The sequence below is a fragment of the Ranitomeya variabilis genome, chromosome 3 (assembly GCF_051348905.1).
Source record: "Ranitomeya variabilis isolate aRanVar5 chromosome 3, aRanVar5.hap1, whole genome shotgun sequence".
NCBI lineage: Eukaryota > Metazoa > Chordata > Amphibia > Anura > Dendrobatidae > Ranitomeya > Ranitomeya variabilis.
This window is the reverse complement of record NC_135234.1, coordinates 391,567,264-391,588,872: the sequence shown is the minus strand read 5'-3', so window position 1 is coordinate 391,588,872 and position 21,609 is coordinate 391,567,264. Positions and strand designations below refer to the sequence as shown.

The following is a 21,609-nucleotide window of genomic DNA, read 5'->3' as shown; positions in this document are numbered from 1 at the left end:
ATAGAGCAGCAGCCTAGAACTAAACGAGGTCAGCTGAGGAAGAAACCTCAGAGCCAGCAGCTCCACTCACAGCCACCAGAGGGAGTCCATGGACAGAACTCACCGAAGTACCATTCATAACCACCGGAGGGAGTTCGAGAACAGAATTCACAACAGAACCCGTCGTAAATCAGGGGAGATGGCAGAAAGAATCACCCCTTCCTTCAGAATGCCTACCGGCTCAAGGACCCCAGGAGAATCAGGCAAAAAGCTCCTAGAGAGGGCATCAGCCTTAACATTCTTAGAACCCGGAAAATACGAGACCACAAAATCTAAACGGGAGAAAAACAGGGACTATCGGGCCTGTCTAGGATTCAGCCGTTTGGCAGACTCGACGTAAATAAGATTCTTATGATCGGTCAAGACCACAATACGGTGCTTGGCCCCCTCAAGCCAATTTCGCCACTCCTCAAATGCCCACTTCATAGCCAACAACTCACGATTGCAGACATCATAATTGCGTTCCGCAGGAGAAAACTTTTGAGAAAAGAAGGCACACGGTTTCATCAAGGAACCATCAGAATTCCTCTGAGACAAAACGGCCCCTGCCCCAATCTCAGAAGCATCAACCTCAACCTGAAAAGGAAGAGAAACATCCGGCTGATGCAACACAGGGGCAGAAGTAAATCGGCGTTTAAGCTCCTGAAAGGCAGAAACAGCCGCAGAGGACCAATTCGTCACATCAGCGCCTTTCTTCGTCAAATCGGTCAGGGGTTTAACCACACTGGAGAAGTTGGCAATGAAACGGCAATAAAAATTAGCAAAGCCCAAAAATTTCTGAAGGCTCTTCACGGATGTGGGCTGGATCCAATCATGAATGGCCTGAACCTTAACCGGATCCATTTCTATTGATGAGGGAGAAAAAATAAAGCCCAAAAAAGAAACCTTCTGTACTCCAAAGAGGCACTTAGACCCCTTCACATACAAGGCATTATCACGAAGGATCTGAAATACCATCCTGACTTGTTTCACATGAGACTCCCAATCATCTGAAAAAATTAAAATATCATTCAAATATACAATCATGAATTTATCAAGATAATTCCGAAATATATCATGCATGAAGGACTAAAACACAGATGGAGCATTAGAGAGTCCGAATGGCATCACAAGGTATTCAAAATGGCCTTCGGGCGTATTAAATGCAGTTTTCCATTCGTCACCCTGCTTAATACGAACAAGATTATATAACCCTCGAAGGTCAATCTTAGTAAACCAACTAGCCCCCTTAATCCTGGCAAACAGATCAGAAAGCAAAGGCAAAGGGTATTGGAATTTGACCGTGATCTTATTCAAGAGGCGATAATCAATACAGGGTCTCAAGGAGCCATCCTTCTTGGCAACAAAAAAAAACCTGCTCCCAATGGTGAAGAAGATGGCCGAATATGCCCCTTCTCCAAAGACTCCTTAACATAGCTCCGCATGGCAGTATGTTCTGGCACAGACAGGTTGAAAAGTCGGCCCTTAGGGAACTTACAGCCTGGAATCAAGTCAATAGCACAATCACAGTCCCTATGCGGTGGAAGGGAACTGGACTTGGGCTCATTGAATACATCCTGGAAATCTGACAAAAACTCAGGAATTTCAGAAGAGGGGGAGGAGGCAATTGACATCAAAGGAACATCACCATGAACCCACTGACAACCCCAACTAGTCACAGACATAGATTTCCAATCTAATACCGGATTATGCACCTGTAACCATGGGAAAACCAGCACAATAGCATCATGCAAATTATGCAACACCAGAAAACGACAATCTTCCTGATGGGCTGGCGCCATGCACATGGTCAGCTGTGTCCAAAACTGAGGTTTATTTTTAGCCAAAGGTGTAGCATCAATGCCCCTCAAAGGAATAGGACTCTGCAAAGGCTGCAAGGGGAAACCACAATGTCTGGCAAATTCTAAGTCCATTAAGTTTAGAGCGGCGCCTGAATCCATAAATGCCATGACAGAAAATGACGATAATGAGCAGATCAGTTTCACAGATAACAGAAATTTAGGTTGTACAGTACTGATGGTAACAGAACTAGCGATTCTCTTGGTACGCTTAGGGCAATCAGAAATAACATGAGCAGAATCGCCGCAGTAAAAACACAACCTATTCTGACATCTGAATCCTTGTCGTTCAGCTCTAGACACAATCCTATCACACTGCATAGGCTCAGGACTCCGCTCGGAAGACAATGCCATAGTGTGCACAACTCTGCGCTCGCGCAGGCGCCGATCAATCTGAATTGCCAGAGACATAGAATCACTCAGACCAGCAGGCGTGGGGAACCCCACCATAACATCTTTAACGGATTCAGAAAGACCCTTTCTGAAAATTGCCGCCAAGGCATCCTCATTCCATTTAGTCAGCACAGACCATTTTCTAAATTTCTGGCAATATGATTCTGCCGCTTCTTGACCCTGACACAGGGCCAACAAGGTCTTCTCAGCATGATCCACTGAATTAGGTTCATCATACAATAACCCAAGCGCCTGGAAAAAGGTGTCTACATTAAGCAAAGCCGGATTCCCAGGTTCCAGGGCAAATGCCCAATCCTGGGGGTCACCATGCAGCAGAGATATAACAATTTTAACCTGCTGGATGGGATCACCAGAGGAACGGGGTTTCAGAGCAAAAAACAGTTTACAGTTATTTTTAAAGCTCAAAAAGTTGGACCTGTCCCCAAAAAACAAATCAGGAGTTGGAATTCTAGGCTCTAAAACCGGAGTCTGAACGATATAATCGGAAATACCCTGTACTCTAGCAGCAAGTTGATCCACACGAGAAGCCAATCCCTGAACATCCATGCCAGCACCAAACTCCTGAGCCACCCAGAGGTAAAGAGGGAAAAAAACCCACAACAGACTACAGAAAAAAAATGGCTCAGCACTTTCCTTCCCTTCTTCTGAGATGCGGTTAACTCATTGTTGGCCAGTTGTACTGTTATGATCTGGTGGCCTAGGAGCAGCATAAGACATACTCTGGAGAAGGTGGTACCTGTACTGACCGCAGACCCTGAACTTAACACCGCAACTAGAAGTAGCCGTGGAATGTACCTATCACTCCCTAGACATCTCGACACAGCCGGAGGACTAATTACCCCTAGAGATAGAAAAGAGAAAACTATCTTGCCTCAGAGAAAATCCCCAAAGGATAGACAGCCCCCTTACAAATATTGACTGTGAGAGGAGAGGGAAAAAACATACACAGACTGAAATCAGAATTTAGCAAAGGAGGCCACTTCTAGCTAAATAGAAAGGATAGGACAGAGTACTATGCGGTCAGTATTAAAACACTAGAAAATATCCACCACAGAAAATACAAAATCTCCACATCTAACTAAAGATATGGAGGGTATATCTGCATCTCCAGAGATACCAGCTTGGCTAAACAAATCCTTATACAAACCAAGCTGGACAAGACAAAAACATGGAAAAGAACTGAACAATAAGGCCCAAAGCATGTGGACTGCAAAAATCAAGGCCAGAACTTATCTTTGTTGAAATGAAGAGCAAAGCAGAAGAGACCAGGCAGGGATGTGAATCCTCCAGGAACAATGGACAACTGGCACTGACTAAAGGGTCAAGCAAGACTAAAAAGCCCAGTCAGAAATGCAAAAAAAGTGAACACACCTGATGAATGCTGCGATCCAGAGACAGCAACGCTACTACTTATAACCAGGGAGCCCAAGAGCAGAATTCACTACACCCTGCATTATCAAAATGATGACCGATGACGATTACTGGTTGGCCTGCCTCCTGGATCCATGATATAAAGGAAAATTAAAAAATATCATGCCACATGAGAACCTTGAGCAAATATTGGCTACCAAACAAGCAACTCTTGCAGACCGTTTGGTTCAGGCATTCCAAGCAAACAGCGGCGGTGATGGTTCTCACACGAGCCATAGTGGGCAACATGGCAGAGGTGTTAGAGGTGCACAAATCCGAAGTGATGTTGGACAAAGGGGTTTTATGACCAGGTTGTGGAGTGATTTCGCAACGACCGCTGACACAACAGGTACTGCTGCATCGATTAAAAGTGACAGGAGACAGCATTTGTCCAGTATGGTTACGAACTACTTTTCCGCACTTATCAATGTTCTTGCTCACAGGTCATTCCCCTTTGATTACTGGTCATCTAAAATAGACACCTGGCCTGAATTGGCAGAATATGTATTACAGGAGCTCGCATGCCCTGCTGCTAGCGTGCTATCAGAAAGAGTCTTCAGTGCTGCTGGTTCAATACTGACCGAAAAAAGGACACGTCTGGCTACCCTAAATGTTGATGATCTAACCTTCATTAAAATGAACCAATCATGGATTTCAAATTATTTGGCCCCACCTTCCCCTGCTGACACGTAGCTTGCCTGAAAAATGTCTTGCTTTTGGCCTCCTCTTACTGACTTCTCCAATTCCTCCATTTGCAGCTGCTGAATGTCCACCATAGGCCATTTATATGCCTCCCTAAATGGGCTGACTCTCCCCCACAGGGCCGTGGTCACCACCTGGCGCAAGCACCCGTGCGAGTGCCGTTTGCCTGGACAGGTGGGTGTGCCCACTCTTGGGCGACGGCACTGGCACAGGGTCCCTCATAGTACAATGAAGTGTCTCTGACGGTGGTGGTGCACAACCAACGTCAGACACACCGTCATAATATGAGGGGCCCTGTTCCAGTACCGCAGCCCACGAGAGAGTGTTCCCCCCATCTCAAACAGTGCTCTACCACTTGCAATACTTACCTCTCCCTGCTCCACCACTGTGTAGTCTGTGCTGTTAAATCCTTCAATGGCACTGCCAATACAAATTTGTTGGAATGATAGATGATAGTTAAAATATACAGGGGCCCTGGCTTCCATTTAGATCAGTTAATACGTTGCGCCTACTACCGCTGTCTGCTATTCAGCAGAGGAGCCCACCCCTGTACCTAGCTATGACACTTGGTTATTTCTGAAAAAAGTTTTGGCAGACATTTAGCCTACTTTATTATTAGGGCCTACTCACTGTGTCAGCCACTCCTCACAATTGTCCTCGGCTGAACAAAGCAACGCCGCCAGTTTAGTCCTGTTACCAATTTTGAACTGCATTTAGCCCCCTTACTAATTTTGGGCCTACTCACTGTGTCAGCCACTTCTTACAATTGTCCTCTGCTTAACAAAGCAATGCCACCTGGTTATTCCTGTTACCAATTTTGAACTGCATTTAGCCCACTTACTTATTTGGGCCTACTCACTGTGTCAGCCACTCCGTACAATTGTCCTCCACTGAACAAAGCAAAGCCGCCAGTTTAGTTCTGTTACCAATTTTGAACTGCTTTAAGCCTACTTGCTTATTTGGGCCTACTAACTGTGTCTGCCACTCTTTATAATTGTCCTCCGCTGAACCAAGCAATGCCGCCTGGTTATTCCTGTTACCAATTTTGAACTGCATTTAGCCCACTTACTTATTTGGGCCTACTCACTGTGTAAGCCAATCCTTACAATTGTCCTCCGCTTAACCAAGCAATGCCGCCTGGTTATTCCTGTTACCAATTTTGAACTGCATTTAGCCCACTTACTTATTTGGGCCTACTTACTGTGTCAGCCAATCCTTACAATTGTCCTCCGCTGAACAAAGCAAAGCCGCCAGTTTATTCCTGTTACCAATTTTGAACTGCTTTTAGCCTACTTGCTTATTTGGGCCTACTAACTATGTCTGTCACTCCTTATAATTGTCCTCCGCTGAACCAAGCAATGCCGCCTGGTTATACCTGTTACCAATTTTGAACTGCTTTTAGCCTACTTGCTTATTTGGGACTACTCACTGTGTCAGCCACGCCTTACAATTGTCCTCCGCTGAACCAAGCAATGCCACCTGGTTATTCCTGTTACCAATTTTGAACTGCATTTAGCCCACTTACTTGTTTGGGCCTACTCACTTTGTCAGCCACTCCTTACAATTGTCCTCTGCTGAACAAAGCAATGCCGCCTGGTTATTCCTGTTACCAATTTTGAACGGCATTTAGCCCACTTACTTATTTGGGCCTACTCACTGTCAGCCACTCCTTACAATTGTCCTCCGCTGAACAAAGCAAAGCCACCAGTTTAGTCCTGTTACCAATTTTGAACTGCTTTTAGCCTACTTGCTTATTTGAGCCTACTAACTGTGTCTGCCACTCCTTACAATTGTCCTCCGCTGAACCAAGCAATGCCGCCTGGTTATTCATTTTACTAATTTCGAACTGCTTTTAGCCTACTTGCTTACTTGGGCCTACTCACTGTTTCAGCCACTTCTTACAATTGTCCTCCGCTGAACCAAGCAATGCCGCTTGGTTATTCCTGTTACCAATTTTGAACTGCATTTAGACCACTTACATATTTGGGCCTACTCACTGTGTCAGGCACTCCGTACAATTGTCCTCCACTGAACCATGCAATGCCGCCTGGTTATTCCTGTTACCAATTTTGAACTGCATGTAGCCCACTTACTTATTTGGGCCTACTCACTGTGTCAGCCACTCCTTACAATTGTCCTCCGCTGAACCAAGCAATGCCGCCTGGTTATTCCTGTCACCACTTTTGAACTGCATTTAGCCCACTTACTTATTTGGGCCTACACACTGTGTCAGCCACTCCTTACAATTGTCCTCCGCTGAACAAAGCAATTCCGCCTAGTTATTCCTGTTACCAATTTTGAACTGCATTTAGCCTACTTACTTATTTGGGCCTACTCACTGTGTCAGCCACTCCTTACAATTGTCCTCCGCTGAACCAAGCAATAAAGCCTGGTTATTCCTGTTACCAATTTTGAACTGCATGTAGCCCACTTACTTATTTGGGCCTACTCACTGTGTCAGCCACTCCTTACAATTGTCCTCCGCTGAACCAAGCAATGCCGCCTGGTTATTCCTGTCACCACTTTTGAACTGCATTTAGCCCACTTACTTATTTGGGCCTACACACTGTGTCAGCCACTCCTTACAATTGTCGTCCGCTGAACCAAGCAATGCCGCCTGGTTATTCCTTTTATCAATTTTGAACTGCATTTAGCCTACTTACTTATTTGGGCCTGCTCACTGTGTCAGCCACTCCTTACAATTGTCCTCCACTGAACCAAGCAATGCCGCCTGGTTATTGCTGTTACCAATTTTGAACTGCATTTAGCCTACTTACTAATTTGGGCCTGTTCACTGTGTCAGCCTCTCCTTACAATTGCCCTCTGCTGAACCAAGCAATGCCACCTGGTTATTCCTGTTACCAATTTTGAACTGCATTTAGCCCACATACTTATTTGGGCCTACTCACTGTGTCAGCCACTCCTTACAATTGTCCTCCGCTGAACCAAGCAATGCCGCCTGGTTATTCCTGTTACCAATTTTGAACTGCATTTAGCCTACTTACTTATTTGGGCCTACTCACTGTGTCAGCCACTCCTTACAATTGTCTTCCGCTGAACCAAGCAATGCTGCCTGGTTATTCCTGTTACCAATTTTGAACTGCATTTAGCCTACTTACTTATTTTGGCCTACTCACTTTGTCAGCCACTCCTCACAATTGTCCTCCGCTGAACCAAGCAATGCCGCCTGGTTATTCCTGTTACCAATTTTGAAATACATTTAGCCCACTTACTTATTTGGGCCTACTCACTTTGTCAGCCACTCCTTACAATTGTCCTCCGCTGAACCAAGCAATGCCGTCTGGTAATTGCTGTTACCAATTTTGAACTGCATTTAGCCTACTTACTTATTTGGGCCTGCTCACTGTGTCAGCCACTCCTTACAATTGCCCTCCGCTGAACCAAGCAATGTCGCCTGGTTATTCCTGTTACCAATTTTGAACTGCATTTAGCCCACATACTTATTTGGGCCTACTCACTGTCAGCCACTTCTTACAATTGTCCGCCGCTGAACCAAGCAATGCCGCCTGGTTATTACTGTTACCAATTTTGAACTACATTTAGCCTACTTACTTATTTGGGCCTACTCACTTTGTCAGCCACTCCTTACAATTGTCCTCCGCTGAACCCAGCAATGCCGCCTGGTTATTGCTGTTACCAATTTTGAACTGCATTTAGCCCACATACTTATTTGGGCCTACTCACTGTGTCAGCCACTACTTACAATTGTCCTCTGCTGAACAAAGCAATGCCGCCTGGTTATTCCTGTTACCAATTTTGAACTGCATGTAGCCCACTTACTTATTTGGGCCTACTCACTGTGTCAGCCACTCCTTACAATTGTCCTCCGCTGAACCAAGCAATGCCGCCTGGTTATTCCTGTCACCATTTTTGAACTGCATTTAGCCCACTTACTTATTTGGGCCTACACACTGTGTCAGCCACTCCTTACAATTGTCCTCCGCTGAACCAAGCAATGCCGCCTGGTTATTCCTGTCACCATTTTTGAACTGCATTTAGCCCACTTACTTATTTGGGCCTACTCACTGTGTCAGCCACTCCTTACAATTGTCCTCCGCTGAACCAAGCAATAAAACCTGGTTATTCCTGTTACCAATTTTGAACTGCATTTAGCCCACTTACTTGTTTGGGCCTACTCACTTTGTCAGCCACTCCTTACAATTGTCCTCTGCTGAACCAAGCAATACCGCCTGGTTATTCCTTTTATCAATTTTGAACTGCATTTAGCCTACTTACTTATTTGGGCCTGCTCACTGTGTCAGCCACTCCTTACAATTGCCCTCTGCTGAACCAAGCAATGCCACCTGGTTATTCCTGTTACCAATTTTGAACTGCATTTAGCCCACATACTTATTTGGGCCTACTCACTGTGTCAGCCACTACTTACAATTGTCCTCCGCTGAACAAAGCAATGCCGCCTGGTTATTCCTGTTACCAATTTTGAACTGCATTTAGCCTACTTACTTATTTGGGCATACTCACTGTGTCAGCCACTCCTTACAATTGTCCTCCACTGAACCAAGCAATGTCGCCTGGTTATTCCTGTTGCCAATTTTGAACTGCATTAAGTCTACTTACTTATTTGGGCCTACTCACTGTGTCAGCCACTCCTTACAATTGTCCTCTGCTGAACCAAGCAATGCCGCCTGGTTATTCCTGTTACCAGTTTTGCACTGCATTTAGCCCACTTACTTATTTGGGCCTACTCACTGTGTCAGCCACTCCTTACAATTGTCCTCCACTGAACCAAGCAATGCCGCCTGGTTAGTCCTGTTACCAATTTTGAACTGCATTTAGCCCACTTTATTATTTGGGCCTATATCTGTGTTTCCTCCTCATCCTGCCTATTGCCCAGCCACTGCTAGGTGAGTCTGCTGGTACATTGACCCAGACCACTACATTCCCCTTGCACTTTACACAGCCAGAATCTGATCCTGCTGAAAGTCAGATTCCCCTTCCCGCATACTATACCACCTTACAGGGGGACAAAGAGGAAGGTGCAGATGAAAGTGCAGGTTCCTTCATCAGGTGGGGGGGCATACTCATTGGCGACTAGTGTTGAGCATTCCAATACCGCAAGTATCGGGTATCGGCCGATATTTGCTGTATCGGAATTCCGATACCGAGATCCGATACTTTTGTGATATCGGGAATCGGTATCGGGATCGATATTAATGTGTAAAATCAAGAATAAAAATAAAAAATATTGATATACTCACCTCTCCGGCGCAGCCTGTACCTTACCGAAGTAACCGGCAGCTTCCGCTCATAAGAATGAGCGCTTGAAAGTCCTTAGATGACGTCGCAGCCTGTGATTGGTCGCGGAGCGGTCACGTGACCGCTCCGCGACCAATCACAGGCCGCGACGTCATCTAAGGACTTTCAAGTGCTCATTCTTATGACCGGAGGCTGGCGGTTACAACCAGGGCGCGTCAGAGGGTGAGTATATCAATATTTTTTATTTTTATTCTTTATTTTACACATTAATATGGATCCCAGGGCCTGAAGGGGAGTTTCCTCTCCTTCAGACCCTGGGAACCATCAGGATACCTTCCGATACTTGGTGTCCCATTGACTTGTATTGGTATCGGGTATCGGTATCGGCGATATCCGATACTTTTCGGGTATCGGCCGATACTATCCGATACCGATACTTTCAAGTATAGGATGGTATCGCTCAACACTATTGGCGACGTCACTGGCACTGGGCCCCTCATAGTACGCAAAAGTGTCTCTGCCAGTGGGAGGCGCCACCCGCCGTCAAACACACCGCTGTACTATGAGGGGCCCTGTGCCAGTGCCAATGCCAACAAGTGGCCCCCACTGCTTGCTCAGGATCAGAGCACTTGCAAAGTTGAAATACTTACCTCTTCCTGCTCCACCGCCGTGACGTATTCCGCGTTTCCTGGGCCCACAAAAATCTTGAGCCAGCCCTACCCCCCCACAACTTTAGCCAAATGACCCCCCGTTTTCAATGCCTAACTATTATTATAAAGTAAATTAAGATTGACAAGCTTCAGTAATAAGAATTGATGTTTTGGGCATTAAAATGGGCACTGTAGGTGTTTTCCTGTCCTCCACTCACTGCCGACTTTGATTCCCCATTGACTTGCATTGGGTTTCGTGTTTCAGTCGGCCCCCGACTTTTCGTAATAATCGGCCGATTTCACCCAACCCGACTTTTGACAAAGTTGGGTTTCGCGAAAACCCGACTCGATCCGAAAAAAGTAAAAGTCGCTCAACTCTAGTCCTGGGTCAGATTTTCAAACAATATTTTTTCTGAAACGCTGGAGCATTTTAGAGTTTGGATTACCTGGTTGCAATCGTTCGACAATGCTCTGATTCATACTACCCTGGGTTAAGCAACATAAATCAGATGAAAACTTCTCTTTACGTTATTTTAAATAAAAATATCTGCTCATTATGCTGCTGGCATTGCCCTAATGCAGGTCTAATACAGCTCCTGTTACTAAGGTAAAGTTATACATCGTCTACTGGACTGCTGTGTTTATCTCTATCTGAGTGACAGCTGGAGGGGTGGCGCATTTATAGCTCGGTAGGGGAATCTTTCCAAGCCTGTTCTCTTCTCAGCTGTCTGGTGCAGCACCGAGAGGACAGTATTTGTGTCTTCTATGGCTGTTTGGAATTTGCTCCTTAGTGTATAGAGCTCCTTCAATGAGACCTCTAAGCTGTCACGTATATATCTGGTACAAGGAGAGCTAAGGTACCAAATACCAAAGAGCCATAACAGACACATATACTGTTCTCTCAGTGCTGTACCAGACAACTGAGAGAAGACTCTGCCGTGCCATCCAGTAGAGAAGACAGCAGGTTCAGGGCAATCCCACTACTGAGCTACTGAAGCTCTGGCCCTCCAGCTGCCAATCAATGAGAGCCATACACAGTGTTCCATGAGATAACATAAGGCTTTAACAGCAGAGAGGGGCTGGAATAGACCTGCATAAGGAAATGTGAGCAGACATTTTCAAGCAAAACAACATAATATGTTACATTAGGAGCATTTTTTATTTTATTTTTCACTGTTGGGCAAGATTGTATATAAAAAGTGTAGGACCTCTTTAAGTGTGTAGCACACATTTTTTCAGTTCATCATTAGACAGGTAGAGCGTTTAGTACATTGATACCCATGTGCACCCATGTGTTATCGCCTTAGAGAATACCAGATTTCTCACCTTCTTTACTGATGTTTTTAATTCATAAATACAATATTTTGTAATCATTCATGTGTCTTACATTACTCAGATTTAAGAAAGGATATGAGAATTTGCTACACGCTTGATTTTTCCCTCACGCCAATAGATGTTGCTGTGGCTGTCAAGTAACTACCTAAAAAAAATCTTTATAAAATTAAGCACCTTAAGAGTGATGAAAAATCCATGCACTCCCTGTAGCTGTATGTGAGAGTAATTTCCACCCACCGTGACACTCCGTGGAAAGAATTCTTGACAGATCGGCAGACGGCAGGCAGAATTAATTTGGGCTCTATTTAACGGGAACGAGCAAGCAGATGTTTGTGTTGACATAGCTATTTGTTTTCAGGTTTTGGCATGGCTGTACGTCACTCTATTCTGCAAATTTTCTATACAGTACTGCAGACTTTTAACTCCTGAGTGATTCAGTGTATGCCCAACAGTTTTGTAATGGGAATTGACCTTCAGATCTAAAGAATATCATTTTTGATGCCAGCAAGTATAATAAACCATAACAATCGATGTATACTGTTTGCATTTAATATTTGTCATTTTAAAAAGCATAATGGATATTAATAATGTGAAATGTAAGTACGAGAGAACTATTCAATTGACACATTTGCCCATAAAAAACTGGTTAGATTTTTTATATTTTGCAACAAATGCTGTCTGAAAATTAAAGGAGCAATTTACTGAGATATTATGGCTAATTTCACCACTTATCATTAGTTTTAAAAGGATTTTCCAATGTGTTTACTATGTGCTTCCATATACCATCAGCCTCCAAGAATTGTAAAATTCTGCAAACATAATAGCTGTTTTTCAATTGGAGCAGACTGTTGGACAGGTTTTGTCACATTCACCTCCATCAGCAGACACTTTCAGAACAGGAGCACTGTGCAGTCTGCTAGGAAGGTATGCACTAATAAACAGGGAGGAAATATGTGTTACTTATATATTAGGAAGTAAAAGTTTGTCAACAGTAAACTTAAGGTGGAAAATCTTATATGCATTCAACAATATTCAAGCATATTCATCTATCTAGATAGAAACAAAGGTAAACAGTTGTATTTGTAGACTAAATAATCTATCACTTTATGTAGCAAATCGGGGGGAGCAGAATCAAATGTAAAAAACATTTTTACTGGAATTTGTCAAATAGAACTGCTACAATTGATAGCAGGTGCAATACTTTTTCCATGATTCTTCCATGTTGGGATGCTGACACATTCACTGCTCCGGTGGCAGCATCGTCTTTGCGCTCCTCTTCCCCAACCCTATATAGGCTGCTACGACTTCCATTGGAGCAACTAGTGTGCTCGTGCTCCCCTGCTCTTAAATAGGTAGCGCCCACACTTGCAAAGATACCCCCAGCCAATAGCTTGGAGGCAACTTGTATATAAGGCACCCTCACCAATAGGGAGGTGACTGAGCAAACCTATAGTTATTTAGTGGTATTTAGTGTGTGCACCTGTATGTTGCCAGGTCCCTTGTCCTTAGTCTAAATTAGTTAGTTCCCTGTCCAGTACTGTCCCTGTAGCCCTGTAGAATTGTGTAGTTTATAAGATACCCTGAAGCCGCTGCAGGAGTACATGAACCCTATATCTGGGTTGGCGGTATCTGAATCATTTTCCGAGACATTTGTGTCTAAAAAAAGAGCCTATGCCCAAAGTCCACATTGTCCATACTGTCTGTCAGTCTCTGAATCCTCACCGTCTGTAATTCCATGCTCTTGTTCTCATCCAGGAAACCCGACCCCTGAGATCGATAGCTGCGGTACTTGGGACTGCCTTGGAGTGGTACCTGACTGCTACCTGCAGGTCAAGCCTGACTCCACTTCAGGGTCTCCAGTGAACACCAGGTAGTTACTTATCTATTCTCCTCCTAGGTAAGCCCAGCATCATGGCACAGTGGGTTTACGAACCAAGTGTACCACCGGCAAGAGTGACAGGTTACTCTTGAACATGAATTCTTTTAATTACTATTGTGGCCTTTATCATCAACAACAAACCTCCTTCTTCTTCAGTATTTTCTCTCCAACTCCCTAACAAACAGAAACTCAGCTCCTATGCTCACTTACCTCATCCCATCATCGACTGGCCCAGTAGTTAACCCTATCCACAGGCTAATTAACTGCTGTAGGCCACAAAGTAGATAAAAATCACATAAAGAAACAGGTAAATGCATTGCATTAGTACAAAGGTCTTCATAAGGGGTGCTGTTGACAGCTCTTCCACTCCTTAACAAATGTACTGCATACATTGAGCATGCATTAGAGCATGCATAAGATCCTTACTGATAGCCAATGTAGGGGCTGAAAAAAAACTCCAGCTTGATCCTTTAAGGCCACCTTTCACACTCTTTTAGTCAACTTTTTTCAGCACTTATGAAAATAATTGCATTTGTAACCTGCATTTTGTTCTGGCATTTTTCAAATTCTACAGAGAAACTTGTGGTGAAAATGCCAGAAAAAATGGTATACCCAGAATATACAGAGCTGCAAAAGAAAAGCCACTTACCCAAAAACATCACATACAAAATGCATTATTTATAATACATTTTACATTGCACTATAGACTTAAAAATATTGTCTGAGGAGAGCAATTTATGCACTAAAAAAACACAGGTAAAAAGTTATTACTAATACCACAAAATATGAGTTGTTTTTCTTTTGCTACCCAGTGAAACCATTTTTAGTATGTGCATTCCTGAGGGTGATATTTTGTTCTCTACACAAATATATTGATGCCCTTGATAAAGAAAATGCAGTTAAGCAAATTTTTTAAACTGCTTCCTCAGAAAAAAGTTATGGTAATTTCATCACTACTGAGATTCTAGTGCCTGACATTGAATAGTCACATTGAGGCCGGCTTAACATTTCGTTTTTTTTGGTACATGTGATATCCATTATTTATACAGATTGAACATAGATCCTGTACAAACCAAAGGAACCTTATCATGTGTTCTTCTTGTGAAATGAATCTTGCAAAAGCAAGTCAGTGGCTCCATGAAAAAATGGATAACACACAGCTCTACACTGTGTTCCAAATTATTATGCAATTGGATTTAAGCGTCATAAAGATTTAATTGGTTTGTTCTTCAAATAAACTCGTGGATGGTATTGTGTCTCAGGGCTCAATGGATCACTGAAATCAATCTTAAACACATGTGATAATTAGTTTTACAGGTGATTCTCATTAAAGGAAAACTACTTAAAAATGATGTTCCACATTATTAAGCAGGTCCCAGGTTTCAAGCAATATTGGAAATAAAAAGATCTCTCTGCTGCTGAAAAGCGTTAAATAGAGCAATGTCTTGGACAAGGTATGAAAACATTAGATATTTCACGAAAAACTTAAGAGTGATCATCATACTGTAAAGAGATTTGTGACTGAAACAGACCACAGACAGAGTTCATGCAGATAAAGGCATAATGAGGAAAGTTTCTGCAAGACAAATTCATTGAATTAAGAGAGCAGCTGCCAAAATACCATTACAATGCAGCAAACAGTTATTTGAAGCTGCTGGTGCCTCTGGAGTCCCTCGAACCTCAAGGTGTAGGATCCTTCAAAGGCTTGCTGTGGTTCATAAATCTACTATTAGGCCACCCCTAAACATTGTTCACAAGCAGAAATGGTTGCATTGGTCTTGTTTACTGATGTGTGTCGACCAACCCTGGATGGTCCAGATGGATGGAGTAGTGGATGGTTAGTGGATGGCCACCATGTCCCAACAAGGCTGCGATGTCAGCAAGGAGGTAGAGGAGTCATGTGTTGGCCAGAATCATGGGGAAACAGCTGGTAGGGCCCTTTAAGGTTTCTGAAGGTGTGAAAATGACCTCAGCAAAGTAAATAGAGTCTCTGACTGACAACTTTCTTCCATGGTATAAAAAGCAGAAACGTGCCTTCAGGAGCAAAATCATCTTCATGCATGACAATGCACCATCTCATGCTGCAAAGAATACCTCTGAGTCATTGGCTGCTATGGGCATAAAAGGAGATAAACTCATGGTGTGGCCACCATCTTCCCCTGACCTCAACCCTATAGAGAACCTTTGGAGTATGATCAAGCAAAAGATCTATGAGGGTGGAAGGCAGTTCACATCAAAACAGTAGCTATGGGAGGCTATTCTGACTACATGCAAAGAAATACAAGCAGAAACTCCAAAAACTCACAAGTTCGATGAATGCAAGAATTGTGAAGGTGATATCAAAGAAGGGTTTCTATGTTAACATGTAACTTGGCCTGTTAGGATGTTTTGGAGTTAAATAGCTTTTTTGTTCAGTGAATGTGACCTCCTAATGCTGCAAATTCCACAAATGAGCATTTTCAGTTCTTTAAAACATATCAAATGTTTAGAAATTCTACTGTGCCTAATAATTTGGAACAGTGCATTTTGAGTTTTTATTCATTTTGGAGATTATACTGTTATCATTGGGAGGTTTCTTCAATAAAATTCGATGTATACTCTAATGGGTGATGACGTTTATTAGACTGACTGTCATTTGCACCGACCATTTAGGAAAATCCGAGAAAAATTCAATTTGCATAATAATTTGGATCATGGTCTAGTGTGCTGTCTGTGTTACAATGTTTAAAAGGGGTTATCCAGTACTATAAATTTTACTACACTCCTAAGATAGTTGCTAAATATCTGCCTGATGTGCCTGGTGATTCAGTGGCTTATGCTGATGTCAACTCGGCAGAGCAGCAGCTTTGCTTCTGCACTTCTCTGTTGATGGGGGGTGACTGTGTCTGGAGGAAAGCTTAGAGACCCGGATCGACCTTTGCACTTGACAGTAGGGGGAGGAGTGAGGATAAAAAGGGCAGAGTGTGTGAAATGGCAGGCAGACTTGGCGGGAAGATGCAGCGTGCAGCAGAGGAATTTAGGTACTCTGTCCTCTGAGCACCGTGACAGCGAAGGCTCGCACTACATTGTCCCGGCTGCTCCCTACAAAGACTGTGACCAGAGAACCATTTTCCACCCTTTGGCCCCTTGTGCTTAAGTAACTACACGTCTCTGGCCACCTTATAATGCATGCGTACCGCCTTAAAGAAACCGGGTGACTTATCCAGAACTTTACCCTTATTCACCCGCTTACTACTGCCAGCCTTTGTCCAGCTCCGACAGTGCACAGGACTGCTCTTTTCTCTGCTACTCAGGACCCCAGGAAAGACATCGGGGACTCTCCGTCATCTCCAGGAACCAAACCAGGGACGCCTACAATCCTGCCTACTGTTGGACATTGTTTACACCTTTTGCCCTCACTACCTCAGTCGGTGTAAGGAAAGTGTTAATATCAGCTGTTTATACCTTATCTCCTCCCTGCATGGAGTATACCCCTGTTATAGTAAAGTTAGTTTTAACCCTTGCTCTGTCTCCTATCCGTTACTGCATCCCACAACCGGCTCACACTTGGCATAGTCGGCAGGATGCAGTCCAATTGCCCAGAGGCGGCAGACCAAATGGTAGGGGGGGCCAAGGTCCAGCATATCTCTAGGAGCCGTGTTAAGTAACCTACCGAAGTTTACTGGAAATAACGCCATGCTATGGAGCTGGACTGAGTGGATCCGAGGAATGATGAGGATGCACCCCATGATGCCTGCATTAAAGGTGGAGGTTGCCATGATGGCTTTAGATTGAGAGGCAAGGGATTCTGCCATGCTACGACCCCCTGAGAACAGGATACTCTTGATAAGGTGCTACTGATATTGGAGGAGACACATGGGGATCCCACGGACGTAGGGGAGTTACACACACATTTATTTTGCTGGGTGCAAAAGGAAAAGGAGACAGTAACCCAGTGAATGAATGCGCTGAAAGAAATCCACACTGCCATTACTAGGAAAGAAGACAGGGGTATAGGGTCTATAAACATAGTGCTGCGGGATCAGTTGGTGACAGGCTTGCGAGATATACTGCTGAAGCACACCTTGCATGAGCGCTTATGTGTGAATCCACGTATGACCTTGACTGAAGTGGATAGTGAAGCGTGCACGCTCGAGCAAGAGCAGGGGTTGACAGTCCCGGCGGGGAAGGTTCAGAGTGGGGAGGTATCCATGATAATGGCCAGCAAACCAAGATGGGTGGAAGAATTGCAGAAGGAAATTCAGGAGATATGAGAGGAACTGGCAGATTCCCAGAATAAAGTAGCCGCATCCAACCTGCCCGGGGGTAGAACTGTCTTTGAACCTCGTCGTGAAGTTAGGATGTCTCCAAGAGCAGAGCCTCCTACATGCTACAACTGTGGTGAACTGGGACATATAGCACCGGGCTGTAAATAATGAAGCCGACCTCGGCAGCGCCATTCATTAAACTAGTGGGCTCCGAGGATGGGGGATGCTGCACAGAGCCTGAACAGTCAAGAAAGAGAGTCGGGAAGTCCCACAAGTCTAGTTTCCAAGTGCCCTCTCATCTGAACGGGCCATCCGATGTCTGGCTGACACTAGCTCACTGGTGACCACGATGCCTGAAGCGTACTTCCGTCATCATTTTCCTGAAGCCATGCGGCCCAAGTGGGGCCCGGTAATAAAGTTGACAGCTGCCAAACATGTACCCATCCCAGTCGCATGGGTGGTATGGATGCAAATCGCTGTCTGTGGTAAAGATCTGGGCTACAAGGGAGTGGTGCCAACTGCCAGAGATGTCGGTAACAGACATGCTGTCACTCTAGGGGTGAACATATTAAAGGAATTCGGAAGTCTTCTCATGAATGAGTCTCCAGAAGTGTTCCTAAAACAATAGAGTCCGCACACTCCTCTAAAGGCCCCGTCTCACATAGCGAGATCGCTAGCGAGATCGCTGCTGAGTCACAAGTTTTGTGACGCAACAGCGACCTCCATAGCGATCTCGCTATGTGTGACACGTACCAGCGATCAGGCCCCTGCTGCGAGATCGCTGGTCGTGTCAGAATGGCCTGGACCTTTTTTTGGTCGTTGAGGCCCCGCTGACATCGCTGAATCGGTGTGTGTGACACCGATCCAGCGATGTCTTCACTGGTAACCAGGGTAAACATCGGGTTACTAAGCGCAGGGCCGCGCTTAGTAACCCGATGTTTACCCTGGTTACCAAAAAAAACAAACAGTACATACTCGCCTTTCGGTGTCCCTTGCCGTCTGCTTCCTGCTCTCACTGACTCCCGGCCGTACAGTGAGAAGTGAGAGCGCAGCAGTGACGTCACCGCTGCGCTCTGCTCTCACAGTACGGCGGCTCAGTCAGAGCAGGAAGCAGACGGCAAGGGACCTGGACACCGAAAGGCGAGTATGTAGTGTTTGTTTTTTTTGGTAACCAGGGTAAACATCGGGTTACTAAGCGCGGCCCTGCGCTTAGTAACCCGATGTTTACCCTGGTTACCCGGGTGCTGCAGGGGGACTTCGGCATCGTTGAAGACAGTTTCAACGATGCCGAAGTCGTTCCCCTGATCGTTGGTCGCTGGGGAGAGCGGTCTGTGTGACAGCTCCCCAGCGACCACACAGCGACTTACCAACGATCACGGCCAGGTTATATCGCTGGTCGTGATCGTTGGTAAATCGCTTAGTGAGACGGGGCCTTAAGGAGGGTGTTTCAACATCGTTATCAGCTGCAGACACTGCATCGCTTGATGCATATCAGGTTCCAAGAACTCGAACATCCAGAGACAGCTCTTCTGATAGCTCTCCAGGCCGGAGACCAAGTATTGGTTTGAGACAAGCATCCAAAGTACAAACTGGAATGACGGTAGGAAAAGACCCTGTATCGAGTAAAGTGAAGGATCAGCTTGGAAGGGCCTGTCTATGTGATTCAACCTGAAGGAGAAAAAGATGCCCCCACTCGAGTAATCCATCAAAATATGATATGCCCTTGTATGTCAAGAGATCCGGACCAAATTGAAGAAGAGAACAGTGCTCCTGAAATTCCCAGTTCATCTGTTGCTGATTTAGAAGATGAAGAGTCATCTGAAGATTTGACAGAGGAACACATTCCTGAGGCTTCAGAGGCTCCCAAATTGATAGTTGATGGGGAAATGGGCTCGTCTCCACCCTCATCTATACATCCTGACTCGACTACTCAACTTGATTCAACTACCCCTTCTGACTTAAGGCGCTCCAAGCGAGCCACAGCTTAGATACCCCCTAATAGATATAATCAGGACCAATTTATTAGGCAACAAGTCATCCAAGGCCAAGCAGGCTGTCAACGCAAACTACCAGAAGTTTAAGAAGAGAGCCCGGATGGGGGGTACCTTTTTCACACTGGGGCTGGAACTGTCGGGACTGTCACCTTTGTTGTCTGGAGGAAAGCTTAGAGACCCGGACTGACCTTTGTACGACACCAGGAGATGGAGTGAGGATAAAAAGGGCAGAGCATGCGAAACAGCAGGCAGAATTGGTGGAAAGACGCAGAGTGCAGCAGAGGAATTTAGGTGCACCGTCCTCCGAGCACCGTGATCGCGAAGGCTCACACTACATTGTCCTGGCTGCTCCTTACAAAGACTGTGACCGGAGAACCATTTTCCGCCTGTTTGCCCCTTGTACTCAAGTAACTACATGTTTCGGGCCACCTTATAATGCGCGCACCGCCTAAAAGAAACCGGGTGACTTATCCAGAACTTTACCCTTACTCACCTGCTTACTACTGTCGGCCTGTGTCCAGCCCCAGCCGTGCACAGGACTACTATTTTCCCTGTTATTCAGGACCCCGGAACAGACATCGGGGACTCTCTGTCATCGCCAGGAACCGAACCAGTGATGCCTACAATCCTGCATCGTTTCCATCATGTGCTGACCATGTGCGCATCTGAGATTCCTCACTCTGAAGTCACCGGATGGATACGTTTACTACTGTTGAACATTGTTTATACCCTTTGCCCTCACTACCTCTGTCGGTGTAACGAAAGTGTTAATTTCACCTGTCTATACCTTACCTCTTCCCTGCGTGGAGTATACCCCTGTTATAGTAAAGTTAATTTTAACCCTTGCTCTATCTCCTATCCGTTACTGCATCCAGCAACCTGCTCACAACTGCAATGTCATGCTTTTGACAGCCAGCTCCCCACTGCCTTACTGCAGGGAGCCAGATGTCAGTCAGCATGACAGTCACTCCTCATCAACAGACCACCCCAGAAGAAGAGCTGCTCTATTGACGTGGAGAAGCTCAATTTACAGAAGGAGCTGTTGTTGACTGCTCTAAGCTGGCCCCACGTAAAACAGGCAGGTAGTTGCCTTTGTTAGCAACTACCTGTTTGTTAGTTTTCTAGGCCCATAGTAAAAAGAAATAGGCCTGGACACCCCCTTTAATGGATAGGAGGTTAATATTTACATTTTTATGCCAAAAAAAATTGAGAAAACTGATACATGTGGAAAGTATTTCATATACTGTATGAGAAAAAAAATATGTATAATTGACAGTTTCACTTACATCATAAAAAATGTATGTTGTCAATGCTTTCAATGATAATATCCACATACATGTTCACTCTTACCTTTCTATGAATTTAGTTTTGAATTTCTCACAAATTATAATTCAATAGAGCTTACATTGACAGATATAGTATAAAATATCTGTTTTGTGCATTTTTCTTGTTTCAAATCTTGTCATTTTATGTCATTAATTTTGGGATTTTTAGGTTAATGAAGAAATGCAAGGAAGGAATGATCTCTATGCGGTCGCTTTTTTAATTTGTAAAATATTTGTTTTTATTGTGTTAAAGAAGATCTGATGCAGACAGAATTTTGTGAATCTGATAGATTCCGTAATCAACACAGTCAACTTTTTACCTCCCCCAATGTACAAAGCACTCTATAGAGTCAAGTCAAGAGATGGAAGGTAAGATTTGTTTAAACAATATAATGCCAGAGGTTCCTTGCACAGCATACCGAATCCTCTGTGAATTAAGAAAGCTCGTCAATGTCCCTTTTGGTTCTGTAATAGAAGAAGAACATCTCATTGAGAGTCAAAAAGATATTGCCCTAGGCTGCCAGACTTTGAAATATGC

General features: G+C 44.6%; 1 long non-coding RNA gene across 1 annotated transcript in view; it reads left to right on the top strand.

Annotated features, from left to right (window-relative positions):
* Window positions 1–21,338, top strand: part of LOC143818266 (uncharacterized) — a 242,963-nt gene extending 221,625 nt beyond the window's left edge. The window contains exons 2-3 of the long non-coding RNA XR_013224427.1: window positions 13,382–13,496; window positions 21,241–21,338. This is a non-coding gene — a long non-coding RNA (uncharacterized LOC143818266). The remainder of the gene's footprint in view (window positions 1–13,381; window positions 13,497–21,240) is intronic.
* Window positions 21,339–21,609: the final 271 nt, after the last annotated feature.